Source organism: Myiozetetes cayanensis, unplaced genomic scaffold (genome assembly GCF_022539395.1).
Source record: "Myiozetetes cayanensis isolate MyiCay16 unplaced genomic scaffold, myiCay2020 scf1, whole genome shotgun sequence".
Taxonomy (NCBI): domain Eukaryota; kingdom Metazoa; phylum Chordata; class Aves; order Passeriformes; family Tyrannidae; genus Myiozetetes; species Myiozetetes cayanensis.
In genome coordinates, this window is record NW_026086604.1 from 56,115,881 (window position 1) to 56,132,867 (window position 16,987).

A 16,987-nucleotide genomic window follows, 5' to 3' on the forward strand; every position below is an offset into this window, starting at 1 on the left:
TGAAATGAACTTATTCAAGTCATAGAATCTAAAACTGATGGGTACAGTCACAAACCAACTAAATTTCAGAGAGTGACAGCCACCAAGCAGATCAGTCTCAATATGTAATTATCTTTTTTTGAATTCTCTATATTTAAAATTAATAATTATTTACTTTTTTTGGCAACAATTTCTGCTCTCTGATAACTATTGAAGTAACCTGACACCAGAACTGCTAAGTGTTACCAAGATACTTAGAGCAAAACTCTTTCAGCACTAGTGGTTTTACTTTTCCACATAGAAAGTCAATAACATGATTTAAAAAGAAAAAGATGAAAAAGAAATCTCCCTGAGATGAAATCTGAAAGAAACTGGATGAGTTGATCCTTGTTAAGGTACCCCTTCTTGAGGGGTTAATGTATTACATTCATACATGAGATTAATAGAAATATCAATAGATACATAGTGAGAAGGATAAGATTAACTGCATCTCTCTAATTGTCTAAGCTGAGTACTTGGATCCCTTCCACCATCAAAGCAAAAGGACAGACATCTTCAAAGGGAATCTTGCCATCTTCTTCACACAGGGTGACTCAACCCTTGCAGAGCCTCTGTCTCTCCAGTCACTGCAGGGGAAACCAGAGTCATTTGCTCATGTTAGACACTCATTTTAATGCCATCGTAAATTAATGAAGTTATTGTTTGTCTTGGCTATTTGGTATCAAATTGATTAGATTCATGGGGCATTTAGTCTAACTACAATAGGATTTCAGGAGGGTATATTCACAATGAGAGTACACTTGTACCAGTGAGAAATGGAGAAGATGTTTCCTGTTTACTGGTTTTGGCTGAGATAATTTTCTTCGTAGTAATTTGTATTTCTGATCAAAACAATGTTGACAGTGCAGGGGTATTCTTGTTATTGCTGAGAAGTGCTTAGACAGAGTCAAAGCATTTTATGGCCCTCACACTGCCCCATCAGCAAATAGCCTGGGGTTGCACAAGTGTTTGGAAGAGAAGAGAGCCAGGACAGTTAACCCTAATAGAGCAACAGAAATTCCATACCATAGGATGGCAATGCTCAGCAATACAAGCTGGGGGAAAAAAGAGGGGTAGGGACAACATTCAGAGTTATGGCATGTGCCTTCCCAAATCATTTTTACCTGTGATGGAGCATGCTGGGTTGAGTCATGAGAATGGTTGTTACACTCTCTTAGTAACAATGCACAAGTCTTCTCACTTTTACACTTCTGATTCTCTTCCATTCCTGCTGCAGGGGGAGAGAGTGAGCTGCTGCATTGGGCTGAGCGACCTGCCAGGCTTAAGACTTGGAACATTAATTAGGAATATTACAAAGAGGGCCAATATCTTTACTGCTTGTCTTTTGAAACAGCTGGGATTACTTGTAAAGCCAGTCTGTGTATTTATTAGGTGATGGTAAAAGAAGAGAAGTTTACTAGCAGCTGCTGATGGATAAGTAGACTTGTAAGGTACGTGGGGAAGGCAATACAATCATTGGCTACCATATAGCAATCACTGGCTAATAGTTACAAGAAGAAGGGTTGTTTTATTGCTGTGCTAAGAACAAATATAGATTGAAAAAGATGAATTATAATGGTGTTTGGCAGGTCATTGAAGTCTAGAGCAAAGCTACTTTCTCAAATACTTTTATGTGAAATTGAAAGGTTGTGGAAAAGGTCAAAACAGTACTGATATCAGGTTTAAAATGAGGTTTTATAAGAAGGTAGTGGTAAATTGGTTGACACATTTTAGAGACCTTAGCTTCAAAATGAAGCAAAATATCAATTTGAATGAAATTTCTAATGAAAAGGATTAATAGAAATATTAAACATACTAAAAATGTTGTAAACAGTATTTCTGAAGAAAAAATCTATTTCTAAATTATTCTACTAAAGAAGTACTTATTACTTTCAGCAATGAATGCATACATAGATAGACAGATAGATAGACAAATTGATCAACAGACAGATTGACTTTACACAATTTAAAACCAATCTGTTCACAATATTTCTCTTAAGAATATATTTTTAACACTCCGTTGTTTATCTGGGACTCCCTCTAAAAAAAAATTTCAGCAGAAGAAAGGCATTGATGTATGTAATAGATAATGATACCAACTTCTAATGGAAAAATATTCATATATAATTGTGCAGACTGCTACTAAATAAAGTATTTGCTTATTTTCAGTATGTCAGATTTCCTATTTACAATGTCCTTCAGCATATTTGAAGTTCAATCTAACATCACTTCAGTGTCCAGTTATTGCTACTCTGGCTCAATCCAGCAATGAGTACAAAGGGTAATGCTGAGCTTTTATGAGAAGTGGAACTATAGCCTGCAAAACCAGTCTAAGTTAGGAATCATCATTATCAATTTGATCTTACATGTATTCATTCTCTTCTGACTTAAACCAGATTCTTGCAGATGATCAAGAGCGAAAGACTCAGAGCTCTCCAGTGTTTTCAGAATCAATGATGTTTTGAGGAATAGAGTTTGCTGTTTGTCCAGATGAACAATGAACATTTTTTTGCAGCATTTCAGTTATGGCCTTTGTGCCTACAAACATCCTCGAAGAACAGCTCTTAATCCTCTGCAAACAATGCCTATGCATATAGCAATATAATATACAGGAAACTAATAGTTGGATCACTTTCTAGTTGTATCGTGAGAATTACATTAGAATTAGGCATAGAGTGATGTCATTATGCTGATTGTACACTGTGGAGTATAGAAAAGGATTGTTGAGCAAAAAGGCTAGGTTTAAGTTTCCCTTTTAAGAATGAATTTTGAATGTGTGGGCAGCCAGAGCATTCTGGATATGTATAAGAGGATTGGAGTCACCTCTGTGATGTGAACCCCTCTGTTCACCACTGTCTGTCTGTCAGTCCCAACAACCTATGAACAGCTGCCACAAAGACCTAGTTTATTTTAGTCAAAATAATCTTGATTATCTTAAACAGTTGTAAAAATTAAAAGCTTTGCTGACATGACTCCATTTAAATGACCACAGAACGGTCACTGGAGCAGTTTTGGAGGCATCCAGACATATAGATGGAAGGGATGGCTTTCTGTAGGTGGGTAGCTTGTCAAAATAGGTCATTGTTCTTAGGTGCAATTGCAGCTTTCATGTACTGTAGATGTGGATGTACTGTACTGCCAAAGTCTATAAATTCTGAGCATCATTAGTAGATGCTCAGCAAATTCAAGTCAGCCAATGCTGTTTGTTTCTTTGTCATTACTTTTTTCTAATTGTTGCTTCCCTTCCTTCCTAATATCTTCCCCAATCCCACTTGCAATTCAGAAGACCCAATACTTTTCCTAGACCTCTAAATGTAATTGATATACATTCTGACAAAGTGGTTCTTCAAAGCAGAACAGCATATTAAAAATGTTTATTCAATTCTTTTCCTTAACTTGAAAAAAAATTGCAGTGAACATTATTTCTTTATGTTTAATATGTTTTTAATTATTTAAAGCAATCATGTTTACTGTATCATTTGGTAAAGCAGAGATTTATGTTTACTTTCATCACTGCAGAAAAGATAGATCTATAAAAGTAATAAATCTTTAAGTGCTGCATAACCTTACACAGTCTTTATAGGTTGAAAGATAATCAATAACCATGACAGAAAAACTGCATATGATTCATCTTTCAAATCAGCTTGCTTTTTTATGACACAATGCCAATAGATGAGAATGTAAATGCCACGATCAATTGTCTTTATAAAAATACCTGAACTTGAAAGGCTATTCATAAGAATTACTTTCCTAGGAATAATTAACACTAGATGGATCTTCCATGTTCACTACAGTTCTCATGTTGTCAGGTTGCACTATCCAATTATGCATCTTTGCTGTTTAGTGCAAAGTACTTCTGACTGCAAATTTAGCTGTATTTATACCTTTATTCTGACAGTGTTTTCTATTTCTAATTCTTTAATGTGAGAGAGCACTAGTGAGGGGTTCTCTACCCAATGTAATCAATTATTGTTGAATAATTCAATAGAGTGAGTTTAATTTTAAATAAGCAGTTTTTCGTTTCTGAAATAACTATATCCCAATGTGTCAGGTTGTTCTTGCTGAATCAGGGTGCTTGAGCTCAGACAGCCTCCAAGATGTTTGTTGTCCTGATGACATCCTGCATAGTATCACTTCAGCAAATGTAAAGTGCCAAGCAGTCAGGCAGGAATTTAAATTTACCCATAGAGGAATAATTTCTGACAGACAGGACTCAGAATCTGGACTTGTATTTTTATTAGTTTTGTCTTTTTTTTTGGCCGGGTTTTTTTGTTTGTTTGTTTGTTTGTTTTTTAAATGTTTATCCCGACCTGTAAATATGGACAAAATGTAGCAGGAATAGTGTTTAAAATTATTTTTGCTTTTTCTTCTTCTTCCCCCTACCTTCTCCCCCCTTGAAATTACAGAGAAATAGAGTGAGAGAGCAACATGGAAAGTCACTCTGTAATTCTCACTTGGGAAGAGAAATTTGCTCTAGTTACTTAAAGCTCTCATTGCCTGAAGGTATTGCAGTTTTGGCCTGATATGGCTACTTCATCTGATGTAAAAACTCTGCCACCATGATTAGCGCAATGCTGAACTGCTGAATTGCGACTTAATTTTAACCAGAAAAACTGTCAATCTCACTGGTTATCAACACTTTTATTACTTATGCCTGAAAGGAAAACTAACACAGAAACCTGATTTTTAAAATCAAAATTTGGTTCAGAATAAGATTGTCAAGTGCACCTACTACAGAATGTTAATTTTTGGCCCATCATATTCTGTATTGAACTGTTTAAAATCCAATGTAATTACTTTTTGAAATATTTCTGTTATGTTTTTTCTTTATTAGAGTTTATAAGAAGACAAGTAGTTTGCCATTCCAAGTTTTGGAGCATTAAGATATTTAGGAACTTTGCATTAAATTAAAATATAGTTTAGCTTCATATGCAGTGAAATATATATTTAATATACTTCTTGTTTTTATCATTTCTCACTGCAGAAGTCATACTACATGTACAATAAATTACAGAGAAAGTGAAATATAGCAAAACATTACCTTAACTGATGCTGTTAATTTCAGGTATTAAATTAATAGGAATTTGTTCAGGGTTTAATAATGCATGCTATATACCTCAGAAACTGCACTGGTATATGTAAAAAGACATTGCCTTGGGATTATATGTATTGGGTTACACTATTTTATTATTTATTTATTATAGATTATTAATGCACTTAGGAAGAAAGAAAAAAGAAAATTAAAACAATATCTGAAAAATCTTCTAAAAAATAGAAGTTTATTTGAGACTATGTTCAGATACAAAGATTTTTTAATTCCAGTAGACATTTTTTGTAGTGTAGAACTATGTGACAGCAATAAATAAGTAACTTCACCATGGTCAGTAGACTGAAGTGCTTTTGAAACTTTATTTTTCTATTTTTAAGATATATGCAGCACTCATATTTCCATCCAAAATGAAAACAAATGTAACACTGTTCAGAAACTTGAACTCTTTGGCCAGAGTGCATTCAAAGAGATATTTCTGGAGAGGAGGTATGTGTTAGTGAACACAAGGAGACAAAGCAACTCATACAGCCTGATGAACCTTTCTACAGGGACATGAGAGATGAGAGGGTTTGAAACAATTGCTGTCTTTAATTGAGGCCCACAGTCTGCACTCAGGTATGAAAATCTATGTACATTTTTTGTAAATAAAAAGAATTTCATAAATTACGTTAGGCACAGCATCAATTATTCTTCCTAACTGGGATACACAAGATGTCCACGCTTTGGTTTAATTCTTATGAAAAGAGTGGAAAACTCAGTAAACTTTGAGGGTGATCTTTTCACAGTCTTGTTGTGGTGTGGGGCTGAGCCGTCTGAGGTGTGGCCCATATGTGGACGTGATAGCCTGGGAGTGAGTTGTGTGAAGTTGCACAAATACTCACAGCTAAGATAGCAGGAGGTGGATTTCCAGCTCTTGCTGAACTTCAGCAGGCCTTTTAGGATTCTTTAAAAATTGAATTCCTTCTGAACTATTTTTTTACCAACTCTGCCCAAGTTAAGTACAATCTTTCCCACAACAAAAATGAAACAGTACACGTATTAATACCGCAATATAAAGCCTAATGATAGAAATTACGCTCTAATAGATAGTTAAGGTAACTCAGTACAGTCCAGAAGCAAGACAATCTATTATAACGATTACAAATATCCAGAGAGTTAAAATTTTCATTAGAATTTTAGACTTATCTTGAAGTGTATCCATACAAAAATCCTCTCTTAAAATGTGTGTATAAAATAGAAGTTATTATTCTCATTTAGAAATTGCATTGACTATGAAATATTAATTGAATCTCATAATTAGGAATCAGGACAGAAATGTTTTAGTGCACTATGAGATGGACACAACATCCCACCTTGTAGAGTAAATAAATTTTCTTAGAATAAAAAAATAATATTTTAGGTTAAAATAATTAATATATCTTGACATTTTTTCAGTTTATTAAAAGGTTTCCCTACTGATATAACCCCTTAAAGCAGCTGAGAAATACATGTATTAATACCACAGTATAAAACCATTTTGCAAGGCAGTGCTGAACTACACAAGAATTTAAGTTAGCTAATAAAGCAGTGTTTATAATAAAAGTTCACAGCATGCCAGGAGTTGAGTGGGGTAAAATGAAAAATCATATAAAGGAGAAATTTATTAATCCTTCAGAAAACTCAGTGGATTAATTAAGGGTCTTATTTATGCTGTTTTACACCATGAAATATGACATAGTGTGAAATTTGTTGCACATTTCATGGAACGTATACAGTCACTCTTAGCCAGGTGCGGCTCAGTCCCACTGAGTTGAGCCCAGAATTAAACTGGTTTTTAAATTTACTATCTAAACAGACAAATATCATATCCAAGGGATCTGAAAATCTCTGTGCTCTCTGTGTCATTCAGAGTATAAAATAATATAATAATAAGAAATATTATTTGCCATGATATTATTACTTAGTTGTTGTAATGAAAACAAAAGGCAGATGAACACAGTCTCTTCTTCCCTAGTTGTCTTGGTTATGATCTTTTGACATTTTTTTTTTAATTAAATGAAATGATTGACAAGAAAATAGGATGGCTAGCTTACTCATAGATTAAAGGGTTTAAAGGATCATGATACAACCTAGATTAGCAGCAGCTATTGGAGTACTTGATATTTAGCATTTGTGTGTTGCTGTTCATTTAAATTGTGGACAGTCACTTTCTGCTTCAGCACATGAATTCAAATAGTGCCATAGTTTGTACTGGGATGAAAGCTGATTACTTGAAGAGTTTTTTACATTACAGTACTTTAAAATCATTACAGGTTTTAAATCTTAATTCCTCATGTTAAAAGAAGGAGTTACTGCTATCAATCAACATGAAAAATTTCCCCATGGTGGTGAACTAGCCAAGTATTCTCTGATCACACTGAATAAAATATGAGATAGCGGTGTAAAGTTTAATCATCCTGTTTCCTCAATTTCCTTCTTTCCTTTTAGCAGTGGCCACTGGGGGAACAATTCACTTTTCTGCTTTGTGAAAAGCTCAGGCTAAGGATTTTCTGAGCTCTTTTAATTACTGAGTTTAAGCTAGAGATGCCAAAGGACCACTGAGCAACAATAAGGAGTAATGACTTATGCATAGAAACTGAAAAGTGATCATCTTGGTAGAACAAAGGAGAATAAAACAGAACAAATGGCAAGTAAAATTGAAAACACAGAAGAAAAGCAGGTGAGCTATATAGATTTCAAAAGCAATCTATAGCTGCAATTAGAAACTATGCATTAAATCAATTTTTAGCTCTTTTGAGGAATCTAAAGTCTCAAAGGTGGTTCAAAGTACTGTACCTACTTAATAGATTATTGATTTTCAAAATAAAAAAATAGTAAAACACCTTTCATGTAAAGCTGAGATATCAAATTCACACATCTGGTACATTTACAATCCCTTTTATTTTTTCCTTCCCTCCCCTTTATTTTTTTTTGGTGTGGGGGGGGTTTTTTTTGTTTAGTTGACTGTTAATTGTACTTTGGTTTAGTATTGAGGCAACAAATTCATGATTACTTTTGGAAAGTGTTGTCTCCCAGACATATGTTCTGCAGATGTTTAAATGAAACCTTGAGTAAAACTTCTGTAATCTTTCCTATAATTGAAAAGTTATTTGAGAATATGAGTGCTATTTCAGTGTTTTGGTCTTCTTTGCTAGCTCAGCCTTCCAGCAAAGCATGGAGAAAATCTCCCTGGGTTTCACTGTCATCTAGAGTTGCAAGGGTAATCATGCAGGGAAGAGTGGCTGTTAGAAATTCTGGATGCACTAATGGGATCACTAGACTATGACAACACCCAATTCTGAGCCATTTCTTACGGGAGATAAAAAAAAGTGAGAAATCCTTAAGGTGATATTATAAAATATAGGAGCAATGCAAAAGACTGTTGTCTTTTTTGTGGAGTCCTACAAAGAGAGAAGTGCCAAAAATCACAGGTCCATAGGGACCTTGATTTTTTGTCAATGTTACATCCAAAGAATTCAAGACTTTTTGAAGGAGCTGTTCTAATACTATTATGCTTCCATATTAATGATATTTCTGTCTGTTGGAGATGCTAGCATGTAAACCTTCAAATGGAAGCCTAGAAATTATTAGGCAAGATAACACAATAATTTACATTTAAAGCAAATTATTGAAATTATTACATGCCCAATATATAGCTTATGCAACACTAATATTCCTCTAGACACTTTGAGTTTCTGCTGCACACGTGACCTGAAGAAAGATCTGTTCAGGGCTACTAACCACAGAATGACTGAGCAAAAAATTTCCAAAGTGTAGGAAGTCAGTCCGGAGAAGAATCATTACTTTTATTCCATGTTCAGATTCCTGAATATACATTATTGGCTGCTGTCTTAAATAAGGCTCAAGAGTAGAAGAAGATTTGGTTTGAGTCACTCTGCCAGCCTCACCATTAAAATAGCGCATTTTGGAAAAACAGCTTGAAATCATAGTAATTTTTCTTTGATTACCTTTATTCTCTGCGTGATTCCAAATAATTCCAAATGTGCAGAAACATGTTTGAGCTAATAACTTATGTTTAACTTTAACATATCTTCCAAAAAGCAACTTGTTTAATTTAAGAAGCTAAACATTTTATTCCGGTTTTACTGTGTTTAAATTGGTGGCTAAAACATTTGTCTAGAAAGAAGATGACTCACCATACCCAGTTCTTTTGGAGGAGCTTTAGCATATCTGGAACATCTCCGCAAAGTTTTTTTTTGTTTTGTTTGAATGAAATAAGTAAGTCTTGGACTGCTCTATCAAACCTTTGTTAAAACTGTTGCAGAATTTTTAATTTCATTTTGTATGGATGTACCTTCCAGAACCTCGATTTTATTATTACTTTCTCTGTAAGTAGTGTCATTTAGTCCCTGTGATGTTAGCAACAAATTTCTTATTGATCTTGTTTAATAACCTTGTTCAATACCATGTTTGGTTGCAACATCTTAAATCTGCTGAGAGAAGACCTTATCCACAGCCTCATTTTTTTTCTGCCTTTTTTTTTTTTTTTTTTATTCCAAACTACTGTATTGTTGGACAGGTACTATATTCTTGGTGTGAAATTAGTTATTTCCTCTGCTGATTGAGTAGCCTTGACAATACAGGCTTACTGCTACTATATGAACCTTACTCGAAAAATGGTATGGAAAATATTTTTTAAATTTTTTTCTTTTATATGAGCCTTGTCTTTTTGAAAATATAAAGCAATGAAATTATTCATTTTTTGGAAAACATATGGATTTGCCATTTTTCTCATCTAACACAGTACATCATATACCATTCATGTAATTATTGTGTCACAGTATTCTCTGAAAATTCAAAATAGTGCTCAAAAACATAAATTCAATGTAACCATTTGAAATGCCAAAGTAATTTTTCATTGTTAGTCCTTTTCATTGAATTCAAAACCTCTTGTACACCTAAAATAAGGTGAGAATATTAACTTCTCTACTGACTTAGTTCTATATTATGTCTCTGGAGAAACACTTGTGAGTAGGTTTGAGTTTTTTTGTAACTTAGTACTTTGCTAAATAGGTATTTAGATATGGTGTAGAAGAGTGTTTTAAACAGAAATGTAATAAAACAGCATTTAATTTCAAAGATATTTCTTCTAATTTCTTGTATATAATTTTTTCTGATGGATGTGTTCTGGACATTTTAAATGTTAACTTTTGTTTATGCTTATTACTTTATATGCTTAGGTAAATGCAAATTTCAAATCCAAATGAATTATAATCATGTAGATTAATTGTATCCAAACTTTTTCAGAGCAATCTACTCCCAGTTTTTACAATTTCCTGACAGATTACCCTTCAGGTCTTGAATGAGTAGACTACCCGTGCTACTTTGTGGTGGCTGAAGATGCCTACCGTCATGATAGTTTGCATACTATAAGGACAGTAATGAGCACTGTATCTATATTGTGATTCTACTGTAAATTACAACTGCCATATTCTCCTAAGTGTAATTTGCATCTGCCCTGTGATTTAAATATACAGTTCTATCCCTCACAAAACCAAAATTCAGTATAGCATCAAATATTAAAATTTGGCAATAAGCATCAAACCCTCCTCATGCAGAATGTCTAAAGAGCTTGGTCAGAATGTATTAGACTCTGATGATGCCCTAAAGGAAAATCCTCGTGCTGTCATGTTAGCGCTGTTCACTCATACCCCTGCAGTCCCATCCAAACTTATTTGAGGGAAATAACTGAATGATAACAAACAACTTAAAAACAGTCCCAGTAACCGGCTGTTTGCTTTTCAAAAGTATATAATGGAAAGAAAGAAAATCTTTGGTTCATGTGGATTTTCAGAGAGTGAGCTTCAAAATGAAGTTTACCTTTTTAATGCAGCCTTACCTATCTGATCATAAGTAAGCAATTCCCAAAGTAACTTACTCCTTTCCTCCCATTTAAGGTAGATTTATCACTTAAAGCTCAAAACACTTTAATCATCTCGAAATTATTAGTTGACAAAACACCATAAATAACTGCACAAATATGAACACAATTAAGCTACAATAGACACATTGAAGTGTGATTTCTCTGGGGAAGCCCACACTAGATCAGACTCTCCACCTTTGGCTCTGTGGAGAGAGAAGCCAATGCTGGAGCATATTTACTGGTGGGACCCAGGTTGGTACAGTCTGTTCCTGAAGGACTGCACCCACTGGAAGGAATCCATGCTAAAGCAAGGGAAGAATGAGAAGTCCTCCCACTGAGAGGAAGGAGAAGCAGAGACATGGTAAACTCAACACATCCCCCATTCCTGTGCTCCACTGAGGAGGAAGTAGAGAATTCAGGAATAAAATTAAGCTCTGAAAGAAGAGGGGGGTTGGGGAAAGGGATTTTTAGATTAGTTCTTATTTCTCATTATCCTGCTCTGTTTAATTGGCAATAAATGAAATTAATTTCCCTAAGTCAAGTCTATTTTGCCTGTGGTGGTAACTGTTGAGTGACCTGTCCTTACCTCTGTCCATGAGCTTTATTTCTGTCCTGTTGGTGGAGAGTGAGCAATAGAACAACCTGGTGGACAGCCAAAGTCAACTCACCACAGATTTGTGCCACCGTTTTGCAGTGATGGTTGGTAAGATTATAGCTTTATGGCTGCACAGGTGGCTTCCCACTCCTCCTCTTTGTTACCCACACAGCATACGCTGGCAGAGAGGCACTTTGGTTGGGCCAATCAACCATGACAATTTGCTAGGGAAACATGCCCTGATTCCTTTGTGGTGTGTCACAGGTTGTTTCCCAGTAACTCAACAGGCCCTGGATCTTCTGTGTTATGCAAAACTCCACTGCCTTCCCCTTTAAACAGACCCGCATTGGCACAGACAGACTGCAGCATGACGTTTTATATGAATTAAGAAAATGAAAGAAATGAACTGTTTAATAGTACCATATTAACCAAAGTGGAAAATAATGCTAGATATAATACAATCCCCTGATTTAAGTTAAACTACTTGGAAAAGAAGCATCTGGATTTTTTTTTTATAGTAGATACAGTAATAAGGAAAACTTGAATTCCTTTTATGACTGTAATCCATATAGCGTTAAGAATCTTCAAAATGTTTTCAGTTCTGAATAAGGAATATATGACTTACCATTAGGAACTAATGATTATCGTATTGATTCTTCAAGATGCCTTATATATTCTTGAAATAGATAGAATAATATTACAGAACTGTGCTTGCTTTTGAACTTCTACTTCTGAATTCTTAATAGTTATTTATTTATTTATTATGCATAACTAGTTTCAACTTTGTATTTCTTTATCAAAATACCTAAATGGACAATTAATTTTTGTCTGATTAAAATTTCTCTTTTCAACTGAAAATAAGTGTTCATACTTTATGTATATGAAGATTTAATAACTTATTTTTCACCATCCAAGGTTTAATTGGTACCTCAAAATGGCTCCTATAGGAAACCGTTGTGTGCAAATATCCTACCAAATAGGTTATTAAAAATTCTGGTATTTTTAAACACTAAATAAATAATACAAATTTCACATTAAAAACAAGAATACATTTTCTGAATATAATGAACATTTTCTATTTCATATTTTCAAAGGAAAAATAAAATATAGGTTTCTTATATAGGTTGCTATAGGTGTGCAACCTACATATAACTGTGAATATAATTTTTGTTTGTTTATTTACTTGTTTGTTCATTTCATTGTTCATATATTCCAGTAGTATGGGAATGTTCTGGGGATCTATAACCCTCCATTACTTGACTACAGATCTACAAATATATCTTTTATTCATATACATTTATAAGTAATGATGCAAAAAAATACGCATACAAATGTCACTACAACTCAAAAGTTTATCAAGAGTATTTGGAAAATTATGTAATTATTGATAACATCTGTGAAAGTTAAAACATTGTTGATTACTAATCATAAGACTTAGTTGACCTTTTGTCAGTATGACTATAGAAAAAGAAAAAAAAGAAAAAAGCAAAACATTATCAGGAAAGGAGTTACTGAATACCTGGAAGATATTGGATTTTGGTTCGTTCAGACTGAATTCAGTTTAGTAAAATATATGTTCTGTATTTTCAAGTATTTGGCTGAAAACCATCTGTATTGATGCCTCTATATCTCATGCTTACATGGAACATTAGATGGGAGTATAGGATTTGTTCTTGTATTGCTCCTGGGAAATAGCTCCACCTTAGAAATTCAACCCCTCATATGTTACAATTTAGAAGCAAGATCTTAAGCTAAGATTGACTTGAAAAGGTAACTTTTCATATCCACATGGCAAGTGTTTTTCTTTTATATTATATCTTGCTCAATAGAACAAGAGAGAAAAAGAAAGATAATATTAATTTGAAGGTCATAAATGACACATATAGATTATGACCGTAAGTTAATATAGGGATACACTCCTATGCAATGGGAAAACTCACCTACACATTCACCTCCATCCAGGAGGAGAACATCATTGGGCCTATGAGACCCTTTTCACAAAATACTAGGACATCTAATGATGCTAAACACTCAGTTAAATAATTGTTTGTTTGTTTGTTTTCTTTTACTGGTTGTTTAAGAGGAGCTTTCATACCCTACCTGGGGAATGACACTTACTTTAATTTAATTTCTCACACCATGACAAAATGACCAGTCTCTGCTTTGGTAAGCAGAGATTTCTGCATTCTTGTGATATGGTAAACTATTCCATAGGTCCATATTATACTCCATATTTGCTAATATAAACAGGAGATGACCCCAAGCTGATCTTTCACCAGCTTTCTTATTTAATGCAGTTGAACAGAAAAGTGAGAGACATAGAGGATTTTGTATGCATACATGCACATGTATGCACTCACAGACACAATAAAGAGTGGAAAGTAAGTAAGTTTTAGGATGCTTCCCTTATTTGAAAAAGACCTACAACTGAATGCAAAATGAAGCAAAAATCAAATAATATGAAAAATTATAAATAATCACTAGCAATATTTTAAAATAATGCCATTGTGTTATTATTTTAACAGTATTAATCTCTGACATTGCAAATTTTTTTCCTGATTTAACAATATAGACATAGGTCTATCTCTGTTCTTCATCCTACAGTCTTATGTTTGCAAATCTACTCCCAGTTTAGAGCACACAGCAAAATATATTCTTCAGTTAGAAGCTCCTTCCAAAGGTAGTCAATAAAAGTGTATTAAAAATGAAGGTTTTCTCTGTAAGATCTCCAAAGCCAGTGACTGTAGTTAGCAGTAAGAGTAACTTGTGAGATGAGTGCCTGCACAATTTGAAAGCATGTTTTCATTATCTTAGAAATCAATTGAAAATTAGAATGCTAGAATAGATAGATTAGTTATATTTAAAGGTATCTATTCTGTACTGAACTATAGTCTATACAAAAGACATTGTTTTTAAAATGGTGGGAAAACTGTACTTTATTAGATTAGAAAAATCTAATTAATTGTACTTTTTACACAAGACAAAAATTGTCAGTTTGAAGGATTGCTGGTTTTCTCATGTGTTCCACATTTACTACAATCCTAATTTCCTCTATACTTTCCTCTGGATAGTGGAGTGGTATAATTTTTACTATTTATTTCCTCAGAAGGAAGAATGTTTCGTATATGGCAATGCTTTTTTCTAGTTCTTTATCTTTTGTTGTTGTTTTTATTTGGTGTGTTTCCTTTCTTTTAACAACTTAGTAAGCAGATCTTAAGTGTTCTATCTATCAGTCCCTTCTATCAGTTTATTATAAATAAACTATTTAGCACCACCATATTAGGCTGGAAGAATACACAGATTAGGAAATCATGTCTCAGCATACCATGTTAGTGCTTCAAAATCTTTAGAGCCTTGCGAGAGGACTGGATAGATTTTTTTCCTTTCGGTGAACATAAACCAACAGGGTTTTTAAACCCCAAAGATAGTTTGTATTTGAGAAAAAACTAGAACAAAGCCTTTTAAAAACTGAGAAAAAGTAACTAAGACCTGTAGAGCAGAAACAAAAGGGCAATCCAGAGACCAGTAACAAAGAGAAGGCCAGGACACAGGTTTTGCTTCTTTCTTTCTGATATCCAGTCACATGGTTTTAAAAGGAACACAATATAGAGTCCCTAAACCTTAAATAAAACAGGTAACATTTGTAATGGTCTTCAGCTTATCACAGAGTTTAGAATTGCATAGTAACCGCATAACTTTGATACGATAATCAGACATTGTGCTTACTTAGTTGATGGAGCCTGATTTTAAGCTCAGCACAGAGACTGTAGAACACTCTCCCTCACTTGAATAAAGAGATACGTAGGACCCTGGACTGAAAAAAAATTACTCAACATTTAAACTCAGTTTGACGTGCTACTATTTGTAAAACACCTGGAGACAACCAAAAGACTTTGTAAACCACTTTGTAGATACTTCTAGAGAATATGAATTCTACTGATGACAGAAATTTAAATGTCATCCTTAGAAACACAGATGACAAGTACCCAGTACCTTTATTTACTGAGGGATTGTTTATTTAAGTGGAGCAGTGCCTACAAGTTCCAGTGTATCAACTCGGGTCCTCTGGGCTTCAACCTCCATCTATACAAAACAATAAAATTGTTCCTTCCCTAGTAAAGAGACTGTTTTGAAAAGGCATATAATCATGCACCTATTTTTTAAAGAAAAACATCCACTACCTTACCTTTTCAAGTTTTCCTCTTTTCTGTGAAGGTAGTTGGATTTCTTCTTTTAATGAACAGAATACTTAATTATATGAATGATCTAAGATGTATGCAATGCCAATGAGGCACGTAATTTACCTTTCATACAAATTAACTGTTCTCATAGTCAAAACTGCTTTCTGTTTTTAATATGACATCCAGGACATGACATTAAAAAAAAAAAAAAATCTGTACAATTTTCTAATCTGTTATTGCCAGTCTTTGACTGTGAAAAGAATCAAGAAGCATTAAGGGTATCATTATATTTTAATGAAAACAAAAACATCTTTTTCTGAATTTGATTCCTTGTTCTTTAGATCTCTCAGATCTCGAGGGCATACAACCTAATTAAAATTGTAACTGGTTTTCATAAAAATATATTACATGGAATAATGTTCCAAAAGAACATTTCATCTTTCTTTATATTTGTATAAAATACATAATATAGATGGAATTTTTTCTTTTAATGTTAAAATTTAACAGTGTAGATCTGCTCATGGATAAGACTAAAGCTCTGTAGTGTTCTTGATAAGTTGTTCCATTAGATTGTCTCAAGTACAAGACTATGAAATTAAATCATTTTACAATAAATATACTTCAAAAGACTCATTAAGGATTACATCATAAACCTTTCACTCCCTTTGAGTTCAGTCCTATTAAATAAAATTGTTATTTTAGCAACACTGGATAATTACTATTATCACTTGTTTTTAATAACTACAATAATTTTTTTCCTAAATAAAAAAAATAAAGAAAAATCTTAGATTAAAAAAAAAAAAAAGTTGTGACTTAAAGAAATAAAAAGTATATCTCCCTAGCTAACCCAGGAGAAGGGTAATATGTCTATGAAGTTATCTTATCCAGTGTGGCAGTAGCTGTCTTGCTTCTACTGTTTTCTGATAAAAGAACATCATTTTTTAAAAGATTACTGGATACCTAATGTCAGAAAGGTAAGATTCTGAGGCCTAGATTATTGAGACATTTTTATTTATTTTCTTTGAATGAATTAAAACAGAAGAAGTCTTAAGTTTAATCTAGAATGGATCCAACAAAAAAAGATATTTCTCTATGAACTGGCGATAAGTTTTCTGAAAGCTCAGAGATCTCATTTTCTCTCCCTGCACCAAATGACAACAGAAAGAGATACTACTAAGTAAAACACTGTCCCAGTAGCTTGAGTACAGGACATAAGAATAGCAGTAAGTCTCTTGACCCTT